General features: G+C 35.4%; 1 protein-coding gene across 1 annotated transcript in view; it reads left to right on the plus strand.

Moving 5' to 3' along the window:
* Positions 1-1,390: 1,390 nt before the first annotated feature.
* The window catches only part of CDH12 (cadherin 12), a 1,055,333-nt gene continuing 1,032,305 nt past the window's right edge, over positions 1,391-24,418 (plus strand). The window contains exon 1 of the mRNA XM_055246743.2: positions 1,391-1,440. The gene's annotated coding sequence lies outside the window, so the exon portion shown is untranslated. The remainder of the gene's footprint in view (positions 1,441-24,418) is intronic.

A 24,418-nucleotide genomic window follows, 5' to 3' on the forward strand; every position in this document is an offset into this window, starting at 1 on the left:
TGTATTCAGTGAAACAAAAAGATTTCAGACAGTCACAATAATTTTACTATTTTTCAACACTAGCATTGAAAAGACATTATTATTTGTGCAGTTTGAGCTACAAATCATCCTGTAGGTAGGCATATTTTTAAAACTGTATTAAGACTGTACTCTTGAGATTTTTTATAGAACAAAATTAAATGATTATCTGAAATATTGTGGCATTCTTGATGTCTAAATAATAAAATGACTTAGATTCTTAGAAAATACACCATTCTTGGTGAATATATTTAAGCAAATGTTTATTCAATAGTTAGCACTTCAATAGTGAAACACAAAGAAAGATAATCATGGTTAAAGAATGCAAAGTTGTTTTGTGGCTTTTGGAGGAATAGGTTTTCAACAATTACACTTTTCATTGTAATATTGTATTGCCCTTATAATATTCTATAAAGTTTTAGGTAATTATTAATAAATTATCTCATAAAGAGAAATTAACGTTAATTTTTAAAATCTTACAATATTTAAACATGACAATATTAAAACAGACCAGATAATGTATATAGTCTTAGCAATCTTGAGTTCTTCATAGAATCTGAACCAAGTTAAATCAGCCTAGAAACAAGTAAGTGAATTAGGAGAAATTGCTTGACCATGGTTATTATCACCAATAAGCATCTGATTCTCGTTTAGACAATTAAACAATGAGACAGCTTCCAGGTAAACGTAATTAATTGTCTTGATTCACAAAAAAGACTCAAGCGACTTAGTGGAGGAAAGACTAATAGAACCCAAGACTTTTTCCTCCCAGTTGACAGTTCTCTGATATGCAATGGATCTCAAGCATTTAAAAAGCAAAGCTTCGGGTGCTAACCCAGGTGCTATCACTTTCTCAGCGCCTAATCTTCACCAGCTGCTAGGCTCGTTTAATGAGTCTTCTGAGAGCTAAGGAGTCCTCGGATTCATTCAAAGCATTCTACAATGAACGCTAGGGGGGAAAAAGAACAAACAAAATACATTTCAAATATAGGATTCAATTACTTTTCACAACTCAATGATGTGTCAAAGGCACGCTGTGTTTTGTTTTGAGGGCGGGGAGATGACAGGAGGGAATCCTGGGCCCCCATTGGCTCGCCGCTCGCCGCTGCAGTTGAGCTCCAGCCGCTCCGAGAGCATTATTGATCTGAAGGGTAAATGTGGAGGGAGCCACAGAGAGGGGTCCAGGCGTTTCTGAGAAGAGAGGCAGCCTCTTCCAGGAAGAAAGTGGTGTCTACTGGCTGCCCGGCGTGGAGAACCTTCTGTGAATGAAAAGGGACAAAATGCAAAGCAGTGTGTTGGCACAGTGATTTGGAAAGAGGAAACAGAAGAGAAGGGTCTCACCTTCCGCGCAAGGCTGAGCTGTTGGCACCCTGCTGCCGCCGTCCGTGCTGCTGCTCCTGAAGCTGCCTTTTCTGCCATCAGGTAAGGCTTCCGTTTTTGATTGGAATTGCATCGCGTGTGTGTGATCGCTTCAGGGTGCATGCACAGAAATTCATACATGATTAATAAAGTGATGCCTAGCGTAGTGAGAAGCTGAACGAAGCTGCACACAGATCTGGCAGCTGAATTAGGAGCTTGTGCGTGGTTTTGCTTTGGGAAACTTCAGTAAGTTCTAAACAAGTCTCTGGTCCTCAGAGCGTGAGAGGGTACATGAAAAGAAGAAGGAAAGAAATGTTTTAACGGCAAATGCGTCTTAGCATGTCTAAATTTTCAGATGAAAATAAGTAGGTGTGCTAGATGTCCAACTAATTATTTTATAAATGGCTTTACAGATATCTGATTTTTACAACAAAATAATGAATTCTTTATTTTCAAAGAGCTTTCAGAGATGCCAACCCCCCTCACTCATTTCTCCACTGACGCTGAAATTTGTGAACTTCATTTTTCATTTAAAAAATACCACTGTAAAACCATTTAAATGTTTTAATGGCCTGCCCCTCATGGTACAGCCATCTGAGAGTTTCCTACCACAAAACTAATCTGGGACAAATGAAAGAGATAGATTACTGGATCTGCTGTGGGTTATATAATATGCACTTCCAAATTATTTTAAGGTTATTAATCATTTGGTGATACATTTAACAAGGAGGAAATATGTGTGATACACGACATAATGGCAAATCATTTTTCAAAAAAGACCTTTAGCATTTTATAAGTATTTTCTTATGTTTTTAACATCATTATTTGTTTTTTGCTACATGGGGACCACAGTGTATTTAGAACCTCTGTACTTCAGAGTACTTGGTATCTCTTGCAGTCACATTTCTCTGTACTCTCTGGAGAGGGAACTGACATACTTTTGGCTGATTCTGCGACCATTTCATGATTCTCAATTTCTCATCGAGTATTTTGAAGCTCATTCACAAACTGCTCAGCTAGAAAATTACCTTACATACCGAGGGGGAAAAAATTTAAAGAGTAGATTCTGAAAATGTGTTTACAGTTTTAAATTACACTATACCTGACCAAAACAGGAAAAATGCAACCATGCCAAGCAGGTATGAGTTTGCTTGATCTTCACTGTATACCTGAGCAGTTGTAAGGTTATAAAATAATATCCAGACTCACAGCTGTCAAGAAATACTGAACCTCATCATTCAGTGGCAGCACTTCATCATTAAATTATCCTAGACAATTTAAAATATCATCTTATATATTTTTATTATTATGTCTAGAGGATAATTCAACTGAATAAGTTTTTATTGTAAATATTTCCATGATTCTAGCAGAATGTCTCTTCAGAATTGAAAGGCAGATGGTTACTTTGCCCAAACAATGAACAGGTGATTGACTAATTGTTTTGGAGTGGTTGAGTGGATAGCCACATGCAAAATAGGGGCTTCCCTTTAACTAATTTAACTGATACATCGAGTTATTCAGCAACAATATTTAGAAATTGTCTCTCCACCTTCTATGAAAACTACTGAAGTAAAGAGAGGTTTCCTATTAACTTGAAAATCAAATTCTAGAACATAACATTTTTCTCTTAATAACTCTTACTTCAGAGACCAATTTCCAAGATTAACCCTGGCATTGTTAATCCCCTTCCCCATTCAAAAAATGTTTTTGATTTTCTGTGTTGTTCAGTTAATCTCTGCTTGCTGTGTTCTTAACTTCTACTGCGTTGTGCCATTTCCAAGCAGTAGGGGGAAGTTTTTAAGCCACAAATGCTTTTTTATTTTCTACTCAAACTCACTCCTCTCACTGATCTGCTTAGTGATGTGACCATTTTAGATAATTCCGACAAAAAAGAGAAAGCTGCATTATTGTCGGGGGGAGGGGGAGGGAGTGTGAGTCATTTCTTCCGCATGCGGAATGGTATGTATTAAGTTCTTACTACAGTACAAACAGTGTTTAGTTTATGGGGAAGAAAATTTCTCTTAATGCCTCACGTGACATACTTACACCTCATATGACTCTATCCTTTGAGGATGGAGCATAAAACTGATCTCCTTAAATTGAGCATCTTTTGAACCTGATATTTTGGCAGAGCCTATTTCATGTAACAGTCTGGGATATAGGTTGAAATAAACCCTTTTTCATTATGAGATTAATAAGGATATATGTCACTCTTGCCTTTTAAAATGCACTGTGATGAACATCAAATCAGTCTTGCCATGATAGGAGGATTCATAGAATGATGGCTGTCTTTAAAAGTGAGCCATGTTTTCATGTAAAAATATAAAATCTAAGGGCTTGGGTAATAAAATGACCTACTAGCAGACTCTCTTGTAAATTTCTTCCTACTTCCAAAGGGAAAGACTGATTGCAGATGTCTCATTTAAAGTAAGATATTATCCTGTTCATCTTCTAGCAAATTATTGCTGTTTTAAAAGTAATTATGTCATAAATCATGTGATCATTACAACATCAATGGAGAACATTTTGCTTATAATCTAGTACCAACTGATATTCCTATTTATGTTAAATTATAGGTGGAAAATATTTATCCTTCCTACTTAACAAATATTGCATTTTATTTTTGTGGATAGGGTTAAATAGTACCCAAAAATAAATTTAATTGTTAAATAAATGAAAATGTATTATTTTTACTGGGAGATTTTTATTTTGCTAATATATAATAACTGAACAATTTAAACTCAGAGCTTTTACAAGCATTTTAACTTTCAGCTTTAAGACAGTTGCAGCTTTTTCCTGACTTACTATGCTAGGAGGGTAATATATCATAACCAAACTTTAAAAGCAAAATGTGTGTGTGTGAATGTGTGATATGCTGCCTGTATTGAATATCAATAGTAGTCACTCAAAGTTGTTTTTAAGCATCTCATCATAAGATGATTAACAAAATGGAGTAAATAACATTTTTACAACATAGTAAGTGAGAGTTATGACTGTTCTAAAATTAAATAACAGATGAACTCTACATAATGTTATTCTACCTTTTGTGAGATTATAGATAAATGCTTTAAGAATTCAATTATTCATTTACTCAATTATTAATTATCATTTCATTTAGTAAGCACCTGTTAAATTATTGAAAACAAGGCATATGTTTACCAGTCTTATAAATTTAGCTGTATTCAGATTTGTGTCTATCATGTTATAGCTGATGGTATTAAGGGATAAATTAAATCTTCATTATGCTTCAGGTATTTTTTTACAGTGGTTTTCTTTCATAACCCTTGCTCCATGAATATTTAATCCATTGCTCTACCAATGGATTTATATTACCTTGAATGTAAGATATATGTTTCTTGAACAATGTAAAATTCTTCTTAAAATATATACATCTCATGCATATATTTGTGAAGATTCTAGTGAGAAACAATGAGACTCCAATCTGTACACTGATACCCATTAGGAAAATACAGGACTTACGTATTATTCCTTAAATCTATGTGTTCACATGGATATATGTTACTCTTGCCTCTTAAAATGTATTAAGTTTTTACCATGTGTTCAAATGGCTGAATGATGCATGCTTGGTTCCAAGTCCAAATATATAGTCAAACATTAGGACATAGGTTGTGTATTTAGACTTACCGGCGAAGCAGGATGCTAAATACAAGTAAGGTTGAATATACCTTTAGTGCACCATAAAATCAATAGGTTATATAATTCCAATTTCCTGGAAAATTATTATAACATACAAAAAAAATCCCCCATGTACAAAGATGAGAGTTCTGATGCCCCGTCTACATGATGATGTGGAAAGTTCAAAACTTGAGTCAGACAACTGTTTGAAACCCTAGTTTGAGGATTATTCCATGAGCAATTTGGGAAAAGTTATTTAACTTTTTGAACTTTGAGTTATTCTGTTAATTTAATTTGATATTACCCCACAGATAACACTCATCATGGTCAGGTCTTTCTCCTTACCTTCCTCATCTCTAAGCTAGATTTGTAGAGGATAACTACAGCCAGAGCTGGCACATGGGGTTGGAAGAAATTATGTAATGGCCGGGATTTGTTATGTGCTGAATTTTGTCAAATTGGGGTAAAAGGGGTTCTCAAGTGACTTGTCTTAAAAAAAAACATTTTTTGATGAAATGTGAGTCCTCACTCTGAAGAAGCACAATATATCCTAAACGTGATATGATATGATGAGAAAAAAAATCCACACTTATGTACAGCATAAAAAAAGTACAATACAGAAAATGAAGATTTCCAAAATGGGGAAGAAAGACAGATTATCTACAAAATATAACAATTAGACCGAATCAGTATTCTCAGTGACAGCAAGGAGAGCCAAGCCAAGAAATGTGTACTCATAATTCCATTATAACTCAAATAAAATAATTGCCAAGCTAGAGTTACACACTGAAGAAATTCTCTTTCAAAAATAGAGACATTTTCAAACAAACAAAATCACCAGCATCTCTCCCTGATAAACTAACCAATGTGCCTCAAGAAGGAAAATGATCCCAGACAGAAGATCTGAGATGCAAGAAAGACTGGGAAGCAAAGAAAATGGTGACCGTGGGGGGTGTGGGTAACAAACTTTGATCGTGTGCGAACAATAATATTACAAATTTATGGAGTTACATAATTGAACTAAAATACTGGACAAGAATAACAAAATTGGGGGATAAAGTCTTGCAAGATGGTTACATTATTTGAAAAAAAGAATAGGCTATTAATCTGGCACCACATTAGGTAAGTTAAAATGTAATCACTAAAAAGCAGCGATAGTATCAGTAATTAATTGATTAAGTAGATAAAACAATCAGTTGAAGGTTAAAAAAAGAATGCTTTCAATGGACAGACATGGATATTCCTGGAATTTGAAAAATTAGTAAGTTTATATTGTGATGAAAGTTTTGCCATCATATTTCAAAAGGTTAACATGTCAAATAAAGAGAAAACAGGAGGTAACCAGAGAGTTAGTACAGAATGAAGGGAAATTTGTAGTATTTTGTTTTATAGAGACTTGAGCATACGAATAGATAAAATAGAAAACATTAAAAAGAGGCTGATCATCGGGCATGGTGGTGCCCACCTTTAATCCCAGCTACTCAGGAGGCTGAGGCAGGAGAATCACTTGATCCCAGGAGGCAGGGGTTGCAGTGAGCCAAGATTACACCATTGCACTCCAGCCTGGGTGACAGAGTGAGACTCAGTCTCAAAAAAAAAAAAAAAAAAAAAAAAAAAGAATAAAAGAAAGAGGCTGATCATACAGTAAAAGGGAATTAAATGATGGATTAAAGTTTTGGTGAACATGAAAATTTATAATATCTGGAGGATAGATGAGAGATACAATTAGAAAATGTCATTAATTTTAATAATGCCAGTGATATAGTATTTTTTAAAAAATCATATAATTTTATCTGGCACTTCAATGTTTATTTAAAAAAGGATTATTAGGAAATAATCAACCAAAATGTTAAGCTAATTAAATGATCAAAAATAATACTTTTAAATGTAATGGAAAGAGCTTCAAATGCTCAGTAAATGTTGAAAACTAGAGGAAATTAACATTAATAGTTTCCATTCTACCAGTGAAAATATATTTTGGGGTGCTATCATCAGCACTAAATGAAATGATGTATTTAAGACTATTTCTGAGTAAAGAATGTAGGAATGATTGAAGTAACAGCAGATAACAATATATCCAAATGAAGTGTCTTCCTGCAACTTTCTGAGTCAATATTTCCATGAAGGGTTGCCATTATTTTAAGGGATGTGATTGCAGGCAGGTTTTAAAGCAAGATTTTACTGAAACTCTACTCTTTCCTAATTACTAGGAAATGATAGTGAGTGAAAAGTGCAAAACAAGCTCTTGGCAAGGCTTTAAGTTATATGTTTACTTAGGTAAGAATAGAAAACCTCGAATAAATTTCTGAAGTAAAAGAGTGTCTTATAGTGAGAAATCTAGTTATATTAATAACTATCCAGGATTTGTGCTTTAACACCTACTAGAAGGTCACCAATATAAGATCCTAACACAAGGAAGCTCAGTATAAGAACTGTTGTTGAGAATGGAATTGGAATGAATTGTAGTCGTGTCAATAATCTAACATATAGGGCAAATTCCTATTTATATTATACATTAACAATAAAAATTTTAACAACAGTATTAAAAATATTGTCTTTCATATACTCAAATCTCAACATTTTACATTTTGCTGACAATTAATTTTTATATGCCACAATTATATAACACCAGTGATGAGGGAAAGAGATATAAATGAAAATATATGGCATGTGATCTGCCCTGGCCCAGAGGTTTACACACACCTCCAGATAGGGATATTGTCAAGCAGGTGTTACTTTTTAAAAACAAAAATGAAGGTCATATTTATTTAAAACACACAAAACATCACAAAAGCACAGACCTATCGCATAGAGTTTTGGCTGGATTGTAAAATGTGGAATCTTTGGGAAGTAAATTTGACAGTATCCATCAAAATTCAAAATCCAGCAATTCTAATGTTTAGATGATTTTTTTCACATAAATTCTTTCATGTGGATTTTTTAAATTAGTTTCTGGTTTTATTCTTTCATCACTGAGTGCTTCTTCTTATTCTCTTTTTCTGAGTTCTCTGTGTCTTTTGACCTGTAAATACATCTATCAGAACATCCCAGGACACCATCATAGGCCCACTCATCTCTCTATCTAGAGAATCACTGAAGGGGTAATTGCATCCAGTAGCACGGGTTTAAATGTCATCTGGATGCCTATTTCCAAATCTATGCCTTTATTTCTAATCCCTCTGCTGACTTCAATTCAGAATGCCTGCTCAATATTTCTATCTAGGCATCTAACAGTCACTTGAAACCCAACTTGTTTAAAACCAAACTTTTCGTTTCTGCTCCTCTTTACCACAACCTAAATATACCCATTTTCCTAATCTTCTTTAGCTCAGTAAATAACATAATTATCCATCCAATTTCTTAAGACCTAAGGGTCACTTCTGAGTCCTTGCTCCTCTCCCTTCTACCCACATGGGGTACAGTATCAATTCTACTGCTTCCCGACTTCCTTCTCTAAAGATGTCTTCAACCCAGTAACTTCAAAAACCCAGTAACTTCAATCCAGTAATTTCACTTCCTACACCGCAGTCACCTTCACTCCAGACACTATTGTCTCACATCTAGACTGTACACTAGTCTTTAAACAGATATTTCTGCTTCTACTTTTATACTCTCCCTTCTCCCCAACCCCAACTCATTACACAGTAGCCAGATGTACACTCTCTGATATAGTTTCAAAGTACTTCCTGTGGCTTAAAACCAGTATCTTGTCAAGACCCTCCATTTTCTTTCTCATTATGTCAAGTTCAACACTGCCACAAGGCCTTGGCACTCACCCAGCATCCCCCTTTATTTCATGTAAATCTTGGTTTTATTCTCATTACATCAGAGTGATGTTCTCTAACAATTGTCTGAAAGTAGCACTTTCTTCTGCAGAAGAATCATCTCTACCTTTACCCAACTTCATTTTATAAAATAGGACCACTTCATATTATATGATGTTGCATTACACTGTTTGTTTTTCAAAGTAAAATGCAAGCCCCATGAGGAAAGCTCTATAATAGTGCCTGGCACATAGCAGCCCTCAATCAGTTTTGTTTGGTGAATGAATAAATGAATGAATGGATAAGAGTGCATAAATTCACCTAAACATATGCATATTAAAGGAGCTTGAGCAATTTACATCATAATATGTTAAAAGTGGGTATCTTGAGGGAGGGGTGTGAGACATATTCGTGAATTATAGGACTTTCTATTGTAATTTATTCATGCATTTACCTTGGCCTATAAATGTACTAATCATTAACTGGTCATGTTATTAGTGTTAGGATTTGGTGCAGAAACTGTACTCTCCAGTTAAAATGATTAGGGGAATAAAATAAACGCAATGTGAGTGTCATTCTACAAAAAACAAGTTTTTGCAATTTAAGGCAACATAATATGGATGAGTATTGGTTATCTTTTCAACTCGAGATCTAATAATATCTCACTATGTATAATGTGCTCAATTTCACATGTTGTCTACAATTAAAATAAAACACCCAGTACATACTGAAAAGGGGGAAGAAGGCCTTTCAAGTTTGCCTTAATTGGCTCTAAGATTCAGTTTTGTTATCTGAAGAGAACAGAGGAGAATCAGTATTAACACCTGGACTCAACTCTGTGCACTGTCTGGAGCTCCTAAAGTAGCAATTAAATGACTTAATCTTAAAGCCCTCTGAGGTTTAATTCAGTAGCTCTCTTCAGAAGGGTATTGCTAATTCTTCCTGAATTGCTGCTGCTTCTAACCGCACTGCCTTAATTTGAACAGTATTTGAAATTCCATTCTCTCTAATGGATTTAATTGCATTATGAAAGTCAGCTTAGAGTGGAAACTTATTTCCTCTTGTGGAGTATCTCTCTACAGAGTCTTTTCTTTTTCTTTGAACTTGACACATATGCACATTTATGCAGAATAATGTCACAAATGCAGTGTTCCCTGTTTAAATCAAGTATCAAAGAATATTCTTTAAAATATTTATATATACACCAAAGGATGTTAGCTATCCAGTGTGCCTACAATTTTGTACATGCTCAGATTGTCTGATCTAATAGACTCTAAGTCCTTGGAATATTAACAGATCTTTGAGTTTTTAAGCAGGCAATGACCTATTCATTTAGAAGGCTGCTTCGATAAAGTGAAGGCTCACTTAGGTTAATGATGGATCATGAAGCTGTTTGATTTGGAGTGTGCTAAGTTGCCCATTATCTCTAACATTCATGTGGCTCATGTATTCACATCCAAATAATGAGTCAAAGCCCTGCCCTTGTTCCTGTAGATTTCCAAGTTATTATAGGAAACCTTAACGTGTAACTCCATGAAGCTTTGTGTATGATAACTGCAGATAAATTATTTTTTACCAAGTATGAAATTTCAGTCAATTTTCTTGTGAGAATAACAGCTGCTTATTCACAGTTCATCTGGACATCTTCCAGAACAGAATGGCAGGCATTTTCTCTTTTTTTCCTTGATGAAGGGTGGAAAAACCATGGGCAGGTTGTATACAAATAAGCATCCTTACAATTATACTCCCATTTCTCAGTTACCCCCGTTTCCTCATACATTAATACAAAAACATGCACACAGACACAGCCCTACACAGTGAGACAAGGCTGGTGGACACTGAATGTGCTCATCACTTTTTAAAAAGTCATATTTCTTATAAATGTCTTATCAAACAGCCAAAATCCTGCTTTACAGTGCCAACATGATAATTGCTTTCTTTAGATGTCTGTTTTCTTTTTAATTCTGTAGTCTCTCTAGAAGCATGTGTCTGTGGTAAGCAGTCATGAAAATAAAGAAAATGCACTGGAAATATATTTTAAATATCTTTCAAAACATTTTTGCAGTGCCTTCACATTTCATGTTTATTACCCATGTGTGTGCATACACACACACACACACACACACACACCCCAAATGTTAAGAACAACTTCTTCAGTGAGATCTCTAAAGCTAGCTAAATGTTTCTGATAGAAGGTAATAAACTCTTTTGGCATCAATCCTTCCTAAAAATGAAATACTTTCACACGATAGAGGAAGCTATGAAACATGAATGACAGGAGGAAAACAACTTCATTTTTTCTGGCTCTATGATTTACAGTGTAGAGATGACACCATGGGGGAGGTAAAGAATGGTGAATTCTTCTGTATTTGATGCTAATTTCACAGTACTACAGAGAAAAAGAACATTGTGCCATATTCTGGAACTCTTAGTGAATTTATTTAAAGATGGTCCATTAGTTCATGTCACCGTGGAGAGGTGGTAAGTTATGAGTGTTTTCACAGATAGAATTGGGGAAGACTTCCCCAGTATTGTGGATTCACAGACAGCTACCCTGAAAAATTATTATATTTTGCTTCCCAGTCACAAAGCTATGATTAATAACTTTAACACAGCACCAAGATATATTCATTAATGGTTATTTAAAAAATTTTTGTAAATGCATTTACTCTTCCATTCTTTAATGCCAAGAAAAGTTTCAAACTCTATGAAAATAAGATAATTTCAATTTGAAAAAGTAAAGCCAAATTCACTTTACAAAAACAAACCAAAAAAATGCACCTGCCTTTTCTCTGATAGAAATTGAGAAAAGTAAACACAGTTACAATATGTATAAAGGCATTATCTTACTATTCCTTTGGCTTATTGCTTGTTGTTTAAAACAGATTTAGAAAACTGCATTAGGGAGTATTGCCATGATAGAATTAAGTTTGATTGTTTTTTGATGACTAATTGCAAAAATATTAAAACCTCTCATAGTCTGTATTTCCCAACCTTTCTTTGTTTCTGGAAATACTTTCATTATTAACTGATCTCATATTGAAAAACCCAAGTAGTTTAACATTTTAAATTTTACTATGGGATTTCATCTTTCGTTCTAGAGTGAACACATAACTTGTAACTTACCACATTAATGATACCTTGTCTTTATCCTAACCATGTACTCTTGGCCTACAACACCAATAAATCTTTGGTTATTACCCCATTCCACATTATTTTCCAGAGCTCTATTGAGCTCTGGTCCTTGACTACTTTTTTGTCTCTGTAACTCTCTTGCAAAAAACTCTCTTGCACAACACTCTTGATGGGCCATGTCTTTCATGGGCAGCCATGTAATGGATTGTAAATCCCTCCTTTCAGGCTCTACAACCTACTGTCATTCATGTTTACAGGGTCTAAGAACTTTGATTTTTTCTTTATGTTGCATACAGTTTTTTCTTAGCTGTCTATGCACATATAATTTTAGCCATCTTCCATTTAAAATACTTTTTAGATTGCATATGTAACATTATACATTTCAGGTAACATGTTTGCATTTTAAAAGAAGTCATGTGGAAGTAAAGTTTAGTCTCAGTCATGACTAACAGAATTTGATTTGGGGTTCCATGACAGTATTAGTTCCATGGATGCTATTATGAGGATTGGTTTACATTTAAAAAAAGTTTTCAAATATAACCTGTTTGAGGTTTTCACCTGTTCTGTTGTCATCTCAAGTATTTTTTGCCACCTACATGATTATTGTTATTTTAAGTATCTTTTCATATTTTATTGTGCATGTGATGCATGTGGAACCATGTGGTTATAGCTGAATGTGTTAAACACTTCATCTCCCCTTCTTTTCACCTGCCATCTCACTTCCAAGAAACAATTGCTCAAACCAGCAGCTTCCTAAGTATTCTTCCAAAAATTTCCTGCCAACTCAAAAATGCATAAGTATAGACTACTCTTTGTATACAATTTACATAATGTTTATTTGACTCAGTTAATTATTCCCTCCTCCTCAACACAGTTCTTAAAGTTGGATTTTCAGAAGCCCACATGACTGGTTTTACCTTTTGCCTCACTAGCTATTCCTTCTCAATTCTAGTTGCTAGTTTTCTTCTGTTCTCCTCTCAGTGTTGGAGCAGCATTAGTTTTCTCCTTTCTATCTACACCCACGCCCTTAGTGATCTCATCCAACTTCATAATTTTAAACACCATATGCTGAAAACTCCCAAATATATATTTCCCAGCTCAGCTCTCCCAAAATCTAATCTCCTATACTCAACTGCTTTTTTGGCATATCTACTTGGATATCTAATAGACATTCCAAATTCACATGTCCAAAATGAATTATAGGTCTTCACTCACAAATGTATTATATGCTCAGATTTCACGATGTCTGTCAACATCAACTCCATCCTTCCAATTACTCAAGGTGAAATCTCTCAATCAAGCCCTTTTATGTCGTCTATTTCACTCACATTGCATATCTAGTTTGCCAGGAGATCCTGCTGTCTCTACATCCAAAGTATGTGTAGGATCCTGCGAATTTTCATCTGTTGCTCTCTTGTCACCATGACTCCGGTAGTAGTAATTGCTTATCCAAATTTCTGCTTCTAGTTCTCTAAAGATCAGCCTCAGGAGAAAATGCTATCCTTTTAAAATATGGCAGATCATGTCACCTGTCTGGTAAAAATCAACTGGTAGTTCCCAATTTACCTTAGAGGAAGTACCAAGGGTCTGTGTAGTCTGTGCCGCCTCATTTTATTTCTGATCTGTTCTCCCTGCATCCTTCCCCTTGTTCTTTTGCAGCTCTGTCCAACTCTTCTTGCTTTTCCTGGAACTTAAGAGGTATACTCCTACCTTTGCTAGCCATTGCCTCTGACTGGGATGCTGATTACCAGCCACCTACTTGGCTAGTTAGCTTCAAGCCTCTGTTTAAATCCCCCTTCTCTATGAGGGCTATCCTGTCTATTTAATATGCAAATTGTATAAAACTGTATAATATAATTTCCTTATCCTGGCCTACGTTTTTATTTTCTTGTATTACATTTATTATTTACTTCCACCTCTCCTTTCTGGAATGTAAACACTTGGAGAACGGAGATCTTTATGTCTTGTGTGCTCATATATTTCAAGAGATGAGAACAGTGTCTAACAAACTAACATATAGGAAGCATTTGTTATATATCTGTAAACAGATTATATTATGTATAACATATAATATAGCATATTATATATAGCATTTATATATATTGTATAAATATATAGTATATATAAATCACTGTATTATGCCAGAGTTAGGATTTTAGTGTGATATAAGCATACCCGAGCATTTATTAGCATAAGTATGCATGCATTCGTTTCACACCTGTAATCCCAGCACTTTGGGAGGCCGAGGCGGCTGGATCACAAGGTCAGGAGATCGAGACCATCCTGGCCAACACAGTGAAACCCCGTCTCTACTAAAAATATTTAAAAAATTAGCCGGGTATGGTGGCTCACACCTGTAGTCCCAGCTATTCCAGAGGCTGAGGCAGGGGAATCACTTGAACCCGGGAGGCAGAGGTTGTAGTGAGCCAAGATCGTGCCACTGCACTCCAGCCTGGGTGATAAAGTGAGACTGTCTCTCAAACAAACAAACAAACACAAAAAAGAAAAAGATTTTAAAAAGTCATCTTATATATTTGTTTATAACAAGAAAAATGTGGTTGAATTTTAAAACTGCAAAATGAAACATCTGCAGCATCTACAGTACTTAGTTTGTTCTGGTTTGTGTGTGACTGTAATTTTGTGGTTTCAATTGCACTTGACAAATTAAAATCAGAGTTTTAACTTACTGTTTATAAAGATTCCTCAATGGTGGTAGAGGATAAATCAGAGGTAAAATTACCTCTGCCTGCCATTATTTTTGCATCTAATATTTAGCGACTTTACCCTTTATGCTTTTAAATGTTCAGCCATTTACAAACTACAATGAAATTGTGGTTGTGCATATATACAAGTACATGTACAAACCAGTGTCTGCTTATGTGTTTCTGGGTTTGTAGTTAAGTTGACTTAAAGCAGCTTACAGTTTATAAACTGCCAAGGGTATAAGTAATTTCAAGTGTTGGCTGGGCATGGTGGCTGACGCCTGTAATCCCAGCACTTTGAGAGGCCAAGGCGGGAGGATCACATGAGTCAGGAGTTCAAGACCAGCCTGGCCAACATGGTGAAACCCTGTCTCTACTAAAAATACAAAAAATTAGCCGGATGTGATGGTGGGTGCCTGTATTCCCAGCTACTCGGGAGGCTGAGGCAGATGAATTGCTTGAACCCAGGAGGAGGAGGTTGCAGTGAGCCGAGATCACGCCATTGTATTCCAGCCAGCCTGGGCAACAAAAGCGAAACTCCATCTGAAAAAAACAAACAAACAAACAAAAAACAAGTAATTTCGACTGTAAACTAGCATAGAGACACACATGAATACACATGCACAGAGATAAGAAACATTTACATGATGTTTATGAAGTATAAGAATTATATCCATTTAAATAAATTGTATTTTCATCTATTTTATTGTAGTATTATATTTAACCCCTTTTGTTGTAGCATGATATTTAACCCCTTAATTTTTCTAACTCTTGTCCTACAAAAAAATCTATGATACATCAAGAAAGCAATAGAAAGAATAAAGAAACTTCCAAATATATTGAGTAGACATAATCATGTTAACAAAAACACCAACACTACCAACAACAAAAACTTTTATCTTAAGTGACAAATTTGCCTAAAAGGCTAATCTGTACATTTGAAGGCTAGGCACAGTGGCTCATGCTTATCATCCCAACACTTTGGGAGGCCGAGGTGGGTGGATTGCTTGAGCCAAGAGTTCAAGAACAGCCTGAGTAACATGATGAAATCCCATCTCTATTAAAATACAAAAATTAGCCTGGCATTGTGGCGTGTGCCTGTAGTCCTAGCTACTCAGGAGGCTGAGGTGGGAGAGAGGATCCCTTGAGCCCAGGAGGCAGAGGTTGTAGTGAGCCAAGATCATGCCACTGCACTCCAACCTGGCAACAGAGTGAGACCTCATCTCAAAATACACACACACACCCACACACACACACACACTCTCTCTCACACACCCATTTTAAGAAATGTATATTACCTTTAGGTAAATCCCCCTTTGCCTGCCTTTAATGGAGGTGTTGTTATTGTTCTTTCAATATTAATAAAATTAACCAGTGAATCAGTTTTATTAGTTATGCTACAGTCATGGAAATAGAGCCTATTCTAAATTTTATGAGAACAAGAGATTCAGTTTTAGAATGACTTATACAAATGAGTCGTAAGCTGAGGAAGTGAGAGTCTGGAAGGTGGAGGCTGAAGATCAGAGAGAATAAGCCACTCTCCTTGCTGCCTGAAGCACAGGTGCAGGTGAACCAGTCAAAGTTGGCAAGAAAATCTGGGAATCCAAGCACATTCAGCCACTGGGGTGGTGGGACCATGATAGGGTGCTCATGAAGAGGTCTACAAGAAGCTGTTGCCCCCTTTGAACAACTGCTTCTACGGGTCTACACCCAAGGAAATAGAGATGAGTGCTTAAGGCTGCTGTTTGTCAGCATGACCGTCATCAGGGTTAAGAGATGAAAGAAGAACATGGCAGAGCAAGGACAAACTGGGCCCACTTGTCCCCCTCTGGATCTTTCCATCAAATATCTTCCTACAATGACCTTGGAGAATAATGGTTACTTTTTCACTTCTGCCTTCAAATTGTGCTGAAATTGCATTTCTGGTCAATTCTCAATCAGGAATCATTGGGTAGAGGAATCTGTGAAGTATGCTACCCGTTTCACCAAGTTGATATATAGGACAGAGCAGTAGGTCTATTCCTTTTCATACTGGCTTCCAAACACACTTCTTTCAACTGTTTAACTTCCACATCAAAGAAATAGCAAAATTAGGCTTCTACCTACCATGATCATATTATGACTCAACAGCTAAGTGTAGTTTCCATGTAAATTCTATTTAATGTTTAGTATTTAATTATATTTAATCAGCCTGTTTTAATTTCATGGTCTAGTATAACTCAAGCAATAATATAAAGCAACATGTCATAAAATGTTCAACACTTCAATTTATCCAGAATGTACACTGAAAGGTATGATGTGATCTTTTACTCTCTTCATAATAACATATTTTTACATGACTAAAATGTCAACAACCTATTGGTGTTTTCACATATGTTTCTGTGTAATACAAATTGTTTATCTCACATATGGCAATAGTCTGAAGGACCTAATAACATTTTTTTAATTATACGATTTTTTCTTTGTGTATTTAGGATTATTTTATTTTATTTTTATTTTTATTTTTGAGGCAGCATCTTGCCCTGTTGCCCAGGCTGAAGTGTACTAGCAAGATCATGGCTCACTGTAGCCTCAACCTGCTGGGCTCAAGCAATCCTCCTGCCTCAGCCTCCAGAGGAACTAGGACCACACCCAGCTAATTTTTTTTAAATTTTTGTTTGTAGAAACAGGGTCCACTGTGTTGCCCAGGCTGGCCTCGAACTCCTGAGCTCAAGCAATCCTCCTGCCTCAGCCTCCCAAAGTGCTGGGATTACAGGCATGAGCCACCATACTTGCCTATTTGGGATTATTTTATAGTGAATTTGATGTCCCAAGACCATATTATTTTTTGTCTTTCTTTCACTTATATATTAGGTCACTAAATCAATATTTACTGTCACACTCTGTTCTAAGCACTGTGCCTACAGTATTGAAAAGAACAAAGTTCATGTCTACATAAGACTTTATATGATATTCTTCTTTAGCTCCAATTCATATATCTCATTAAATGATAGTTCCATTGGCACTAAAGAAGTTCAGATAAGAAATTTAGGAAAATTAATGAAAGCAGGAGTTCTGGATTGGTCACAGCCTTGAATTTCCCAAGGACATGGTAGGAATAGTTACAGTATTCATTGTAGAGATCACTTTATTTACATGGTTACCCTTAGTTTTCAGAATTTTCTGTAATGGAATTGTGGCCATTTTATAACAGGAAACTTACAACTTTGTTTATTTTTTTTTTTTTAATAAACACCTGAATTCAAAACACCCCTTCACAATTTTTAGTTTACACAGCTTTCTTCCACTCGGTGGAAAAGAGGCATTTGAATAAAATTTTGTCCATGTTATGTAGAAGGATTGGAGGTTAAAACATAAAAAGCCCCTTAAAAAGCACCAGGACTGGCCGGGCGCAGTGGTTCATGCCTGTAATCCCAGCACTTTGGGAGGCCGAGGCAGGTGGATCAGGAGGTCAGGAGTTCGAGACCAGTCTGGCCAATATGGTGAAACCGTCTCTACAAAAACTACAAAAAAAAAAAAAAAAATTAGCTGAGCATGGTGGTACGTGACTGTAGTCCCAGCTACTCAGGAGGCTGAGGCAGGAATATCACTTGAACCCAGGAGGAAGAAGTTGTGGTGAGCTGAGATCGCCTCACTGCACTTCTGTCAAAAAAAAAAAAAGACAGAGAGAGAGGAAAGGAAGGAAGGAAGGAAGGAAGGACGGAAGGAAAGAAAGAGAAAGAAAGGAAGGAAAAAAGCACCAGGATTTTCTGTGCCTAGTGTTGCATAATTATTTGTTTTTAGACTAGGCATCGATTCCTGGTCCAAATCCTCTTGCACTATTTGAAATTTTATATCCCACAGATCACCCTTCATGTAACTGGTTGTGAAGGAAAGAATTAGTACCATACTCTTGGCCGGGCGCGGTGGTTCATGCCTGTAATCCTAGCACTTTGGGAGGCCGAGGCGGGTGGATCACAAGGTCAGGAGATCGAGACCATCCTGGCTAACGCGGTGAAACCCCGTCTCTACTAAAAATACAAAAAATTAGCCAGGCGTGGTGGTGGGCGCCTGTAGTCCCAGCTACTCGGGAGGCTGAGGCAGGAGAATGGCGTGAACCCGGGAGGCGGAGCTTGCAGTGAGCCGAGATCGCGCCACTGCACTCCAGCCTGGGCGACAGAGCAAGACTCTGTCTCAAAAAAAAAAAAAAAAAAAAAAAATAGCATACTCTTCCTATGCAGACATTGCTACAGTTGAACAATAGCTCAGCCTCTCTCTCTCTCTCTGGGAACAAAGGAAGATTGTAGTTTCCAACATAATTGAAGTTAGCTGGCCTCTAACTTAGTTTACTAAGTGAAAATGACACAATAGGACAATCACTTCCCTGAAGGAGAAGTTAATTGCTGGCTCTTTATTGTCCAGTCCTCCTCCCAGGGCCATGCCAAGTGTGGAAGCAGGAGATGATTTAGGAACTGATGAGCCATCACATTGAGGACAGCTTTCTGGAGATTTGCCCAGATTCACAGTTGACTTTGGATGAGTGAGAAATAAATAAATATAGAATACAAGAAGGTGAGATTAATTATTTGTTATTGGAGGATTCTAATGCTGAGTAAAAATACAATTCCCTTGTCAGAAATAGCTTACTGGTAAAATAATACCATAGAAAAATTCTAAGATTCACAGAGAGATAATCATGACTAACGAATAATCACTAAATAAACCCATCTTCTTATTAGTAAGATTATTCTCCTTGATCTAGCCCCCATTCAAAGAATAAAAATGAATATTTACTTCAATTTTTACTCCTAAAAGTGGAAGACTGTTCAAAAAATAATTAACTGCCCAAGAAAATGGTAATGGAGGACACATTTGAAATAGCAATATAACAATGCTGCTTCCCATCTGCAGTATTTCCTTTAGGATATCCCAGTTTTCTATATTTTACAAATCTTTCAATAATGTGACTGTTTTTCATTTCTAGAATATTTTTGCAAATTGAGAACAAGAAGATAGAATAGGCCAAAGCAGGTTATAAAAAAGCAGAAATGTTATATGTGAATAGAGTGTAGACATTAATATAAAAATAATCGTGATATGACAAATAGGTTCATATCCAGTATTCCAAAAGAGTTGTATGTTTTAACAAAAGGCTGACAAATTCTTGCAGGAGACATCTTCGAAATCCTTCTCATTGCAGTATTTTGCTAAATAGAAATGCAAATTTATTACAAGATTAGGCGGCTTTTTATTTTATGAGTACATTTCATGCGTTTTTATTTGCTAAAATGCTAAGCTTACATTCCATAGCGGCTTACTTTTATTTATCTCCCCCTCTTTTGATCTCCCTCTCTACTCTCCTTCCTCACTCTTTTTTCTACCTCTCCCGCTCTTCTTTCCTTTTTATCCCCTCTTGTTTTCTTCCTTATTTCCTTTCCTTTGCTTTTCTTTCCTTTTTTAGAAGTATATGTCAAATGGCTTATTCTTGGTAAAAATAGTATATCAAATATGATCCATTGGAATACCATACATTTGCCAGTAAAATTTGTTATGATAGATAGTTGAAAATAATTGGTGTTGTAAGTACACTTCTAAGTACATGCCCCTTAATATTAGTAATAAATTAATTGGCTTCCAAGACACTTGGTCTCCTGAGTGTGTGATTTCCATAAAATAAGTGTAACCTCATTTATTCAGAGCCATAACTTTTGCTTTGCTTTGTGTTGAAAGAGAATATGTTTGAAAAATAGAGCTTTTAAACTACACCTGTTTTAAAATCACAGTGAAAGAGAACATCGTTTTATAATAAATGTGCTCATTAAAATTAACATCCTTAAATACTACGTACCTAGGAGAACTCTACTTGCAAACCTTTCTGTTGGTGTTGAGGTCAAATTAATTAAGTACATTAAATCTCTCTGCAAATATCCTGTCATTCTTTCCAGTCTCCTCTATAATTATTATAAATTAGTCAGTTATTTTATTTTCCCACTGTGCTCTTTGAAAATCAGCATTCTGGCTGTCAAATATAAGACATGAAAAAAGACCATTTGACCCTATTTCTCACTTTCCTAACTGGCACAGCAGAAATGGTGCTGATGCTGAACACTCACCTATTCCAGAGGAAAAGAGGTTTAACTAATGAATGAAGAATTTTGCAATTATAAAGTGCAATAGACACAACAAAAACACTTTGTGTTCAGTTGTTGAAGGTCAAGGATTATTCACTAAAACATCTGATAGTCATGCTGTCTAGTCTATCTCATGGGGAAACGGTGAGGGCAGAGTTAATGGAGGGTCATGTCCTTTGGTTCAAAACAAAGCTAAAGAAGACTGTTGCATGTCTTATATAGAGTGGTTATTTTTAATGGAAGTTTATTTCCTCCTGGTGGCTTTGCTTGATTTAGAAAATAACCACGTGCTATAATGTTGGCTATTTTGTCAATGAAAAAGATTTTCCAAGAGAGATGATGAAATTCTGGTATAATGTAATACATCTTGATTTAATCAAATGACCGTTACAATATTATACATTATGATTATTATAAAAAAACTTGCTTATTATGTGCTTCTAAAAGAAAAGAATATATTCTGACAGAGAGCTTTTCAAATACTTAAAAACACTGAATAAACAAAAGGAGACTATGATCTAGTTTTTCTGTGTTTTCTAAAATAACTCTATATTCCAAATATGTACAAACTCTAATTTTGCAAGTTCTTGATAGTTAAGTGAAAATATTTTGCTATGCAATTAGCAGTAAGGTACTCAGTGTTTGTATCAATTATTTAGCAATAAAAAGGTGTGTCTTTTTTAATTGTAATATGACTTCCACATCAACATTCTACATAGTTTGCATTTAAACCTTCTTGGTGATTTCACAAAGCCGGTGGCTGTAAGGCATCTTCACTGAATCTCAGCTATGTGGCCAGCACTGTCTTCTGGCCTGTAGAGACTGTGATAAGTACAATTTTATCCTTACTTTCTTTGTACTCTTCTCCAGCCAGTGAGCTAGCAGCACAGCACATTGTGATATTGTCAGAACATAGAAAAGATTCCAGATTTTATTGGATTGATTCTATTGGTTACATTCCGTTTACTGTGGCATTAAGTCCAGATTCTATCAAAAGTTAAAATGCATTTCTAACCACTAGATATCTACCTGGGGAAACCTTGAAAAGCAGTTATCTAAACTAAGGAAAAAAATTAGGCATGCAAAACTTAAATTCATCACTGGGTGTAGAGCACTTGCCTGGGGAATATATATTTTAAGAGAAAATTATGAATTTTCAAAATGAAATTTTTGCTGATTAAAAGACGCTCATTTAAAAAATTTAAATTAAAACATCTGAATGCCACTAAATATGCACATCAAGTGTGAAAGGATAATGATCATTGATTTAATAAGGACACTATTGGGCCTCTGAAGTGCAATAGCAAAAATAATATTTGTATCAAAGATGTTTTTTGGTGATTGAAATGTTTGCTCCTTCTCACAATTGTCCCTGGTCTCCCACAAAATCACCTACTTGTCAAAGACTGAAATAAATTACAGAGTGAAGAAAAGAAACAGTAGTATTTTTTAAAAAATCTTCCCATATGAAAAATATATTTAGAATATCTGTGCTATAATTAGATTTAAAGTTTTAAAATAGTTCTTTATCCTTATATATCTTTTCTTTCTGGTTTATTTCAGGGGTGTCTCTCATTGACACATTGATAATAAACCTAATTCCCAGACCTCTCTGCGTATCTCACCCCATACATTTTCTCTGAGCAAAATCAACACTCTAATAATTTTAACAAACACTTGTATTCAAGGTATTCCTGAATGGGCATCTAAAGCCCTGGCCAATTTCTTAAACTTCAGACTTTGCTGAGACAGAACAAACTTGTGACACCGTTACTCCCATCCTCCCAATATTTACAGAAATATTGGCTAATGTTTTAAAATGTTTACTTTATGTAAGGTACTATACTAAGTACTTTAACATACATTATCACAGTTCATGCTCCAATAATTTTCCAAGCACTACATTTTCCATTCTGTATATGAAGGTGCCAAGTCTCAGACAAGTTTGATGTCAAGGTCACGAAACTAATTAAGTGGAATAGCTGAGTTAGAAGCCAGTTGTTTCTGATGCCAAAGCCCATCGTTTTAGATGTGATTTATAACTTATTTTTATTTTTACTCTAGTCAGTAATAACATCTCCTGTTCAGTCATGAAAATCTGTAACTTGGAAGTGGCTTTGACCTTTTCTTCTTCACCAGTACCTGCCAAATCGAGATTAGATAAGTTAAATTCTAAGCACCTTTCAAAGATATTTCTATTTACTATTATTTTATATGGATTTAATATTTTTTTTTTGAGACAGAGTCTCGCTTTGTCACCCAGGCTGGAGTGCAGTGGTGCAATCTTGGCTCACTGCAAACCTCCGCCTCTCAGCTTCAAGCAATTCTCTGCCTCAGCCTCCCAAGTAGCTTGGATTACAGGCGCCTGCCACGGCGCCTGGCTAATTTTTTTGTATTTTTACTAGAGAGGGGGTTTCACCATCTTGACTAGGCTGGTCGTGAACTCCTGACCTCGTGATCCACCCACCTTGGGCTCCCAGTGTGCTGGGATTACAGGTGTGACCCACCGTACATGGCTGGATTTAATTTTTTTTTACTGCAAAATTACTGAGAGCCTTAAGTTGTCTTCCTGGTTTTTGTTTTTATAATTTATATTTTGGAATATAGCTAATATAATCTATCCAGGAGGAACTGGCCATATCCCTTCACTTGACATCCTCCATTTACTTCCTGTAAACTATAAAGTTTAAAGACCCAGACATAACACTCACCATGCTCTGTCTTATACTTTTCCAGGCTCATTTGAAATACACACACACACACACACACACTCACACACACACACACACACACACTCCGAAACCCCTACCCTCTTTTGTCTCTCCTATTTCATTTCTCAGAATCATCTCAATTCTCTTTCACTAATTCACATTTATATTTGAGTATTCTACTCAATCGTTTTCTTAGAAAACTTTTCTGGAGTTCTCATCCTCCAAAAAAGTATTTTTCTTTATAGAAATATATATTTCTCTGCTTCCCCTTGTTTCATATTATTCATTTTATTGATTTGTCTCTCTCTCAAGCTACAAACATTTGAGAAAATCAGTAGGAACTGATTTATTCTTGAATGTCTCATCTTTTAATATTTGAATCTCAGAATATAGGATAAAATAGGTAGTAAATTATGCCTAAACTGATCTAAGATAGGCTTCATAAATTATATAAAATAGCTGATTTAAGAAAAGTTATGTTGATATGGTTAATGAGGAGTTTATGTTGTTTCATTTTTTAGCATATTTATGTTTGTTATCAGTGTTTAATATTAATCATGTATATTATGTAATAGTGATTCAGAAAATTATAGTGCACATACATTTAATAGAGAAGTGAATAATTTTATTTCTCTCTAATGGAATATATTAAAATTAAGTTAATATAATAAAATAATTGGACTTAGATTTTAAAATCAAATTTGATGATGTTTTACATGAAATTCAATTCTAACGGCAATTTGAAAAATGATACATCATCTCTTTCTGGGAATCAGAAAATAATTAGAAACAGAAAATATAGAAAGATGTATATATATGTACACACACTGAGAACAAAACTATATAAAAAGGAAAACACGTAACTATTTGATTTGAAAATAAGGGAGAACTTCAAAAGCAGAAAGTGCCTCCTTTTTTCAAATTATATGTATTAGTTATAACAGATCATTAGGGGGAATACCATCATTTAAAAAATATCCAGA

The sequence above is a fragment of the Symphalangus syndactylus genome, chromosome 16 (genome assembly GCF_028878055.3).
Source record: "Symphalangus syndactylus isolate Jambi chromosome 16, NHGRI_mSymSyn1-v2.1_pri, whole genome shotgun sequence".
NCBI classification, from domain to species: Eukaryota; Metazoa; Chordata; class Mammalia; order Primates; family Hylobatidae; genus Symphalangus; species Symphalangus syndactylus.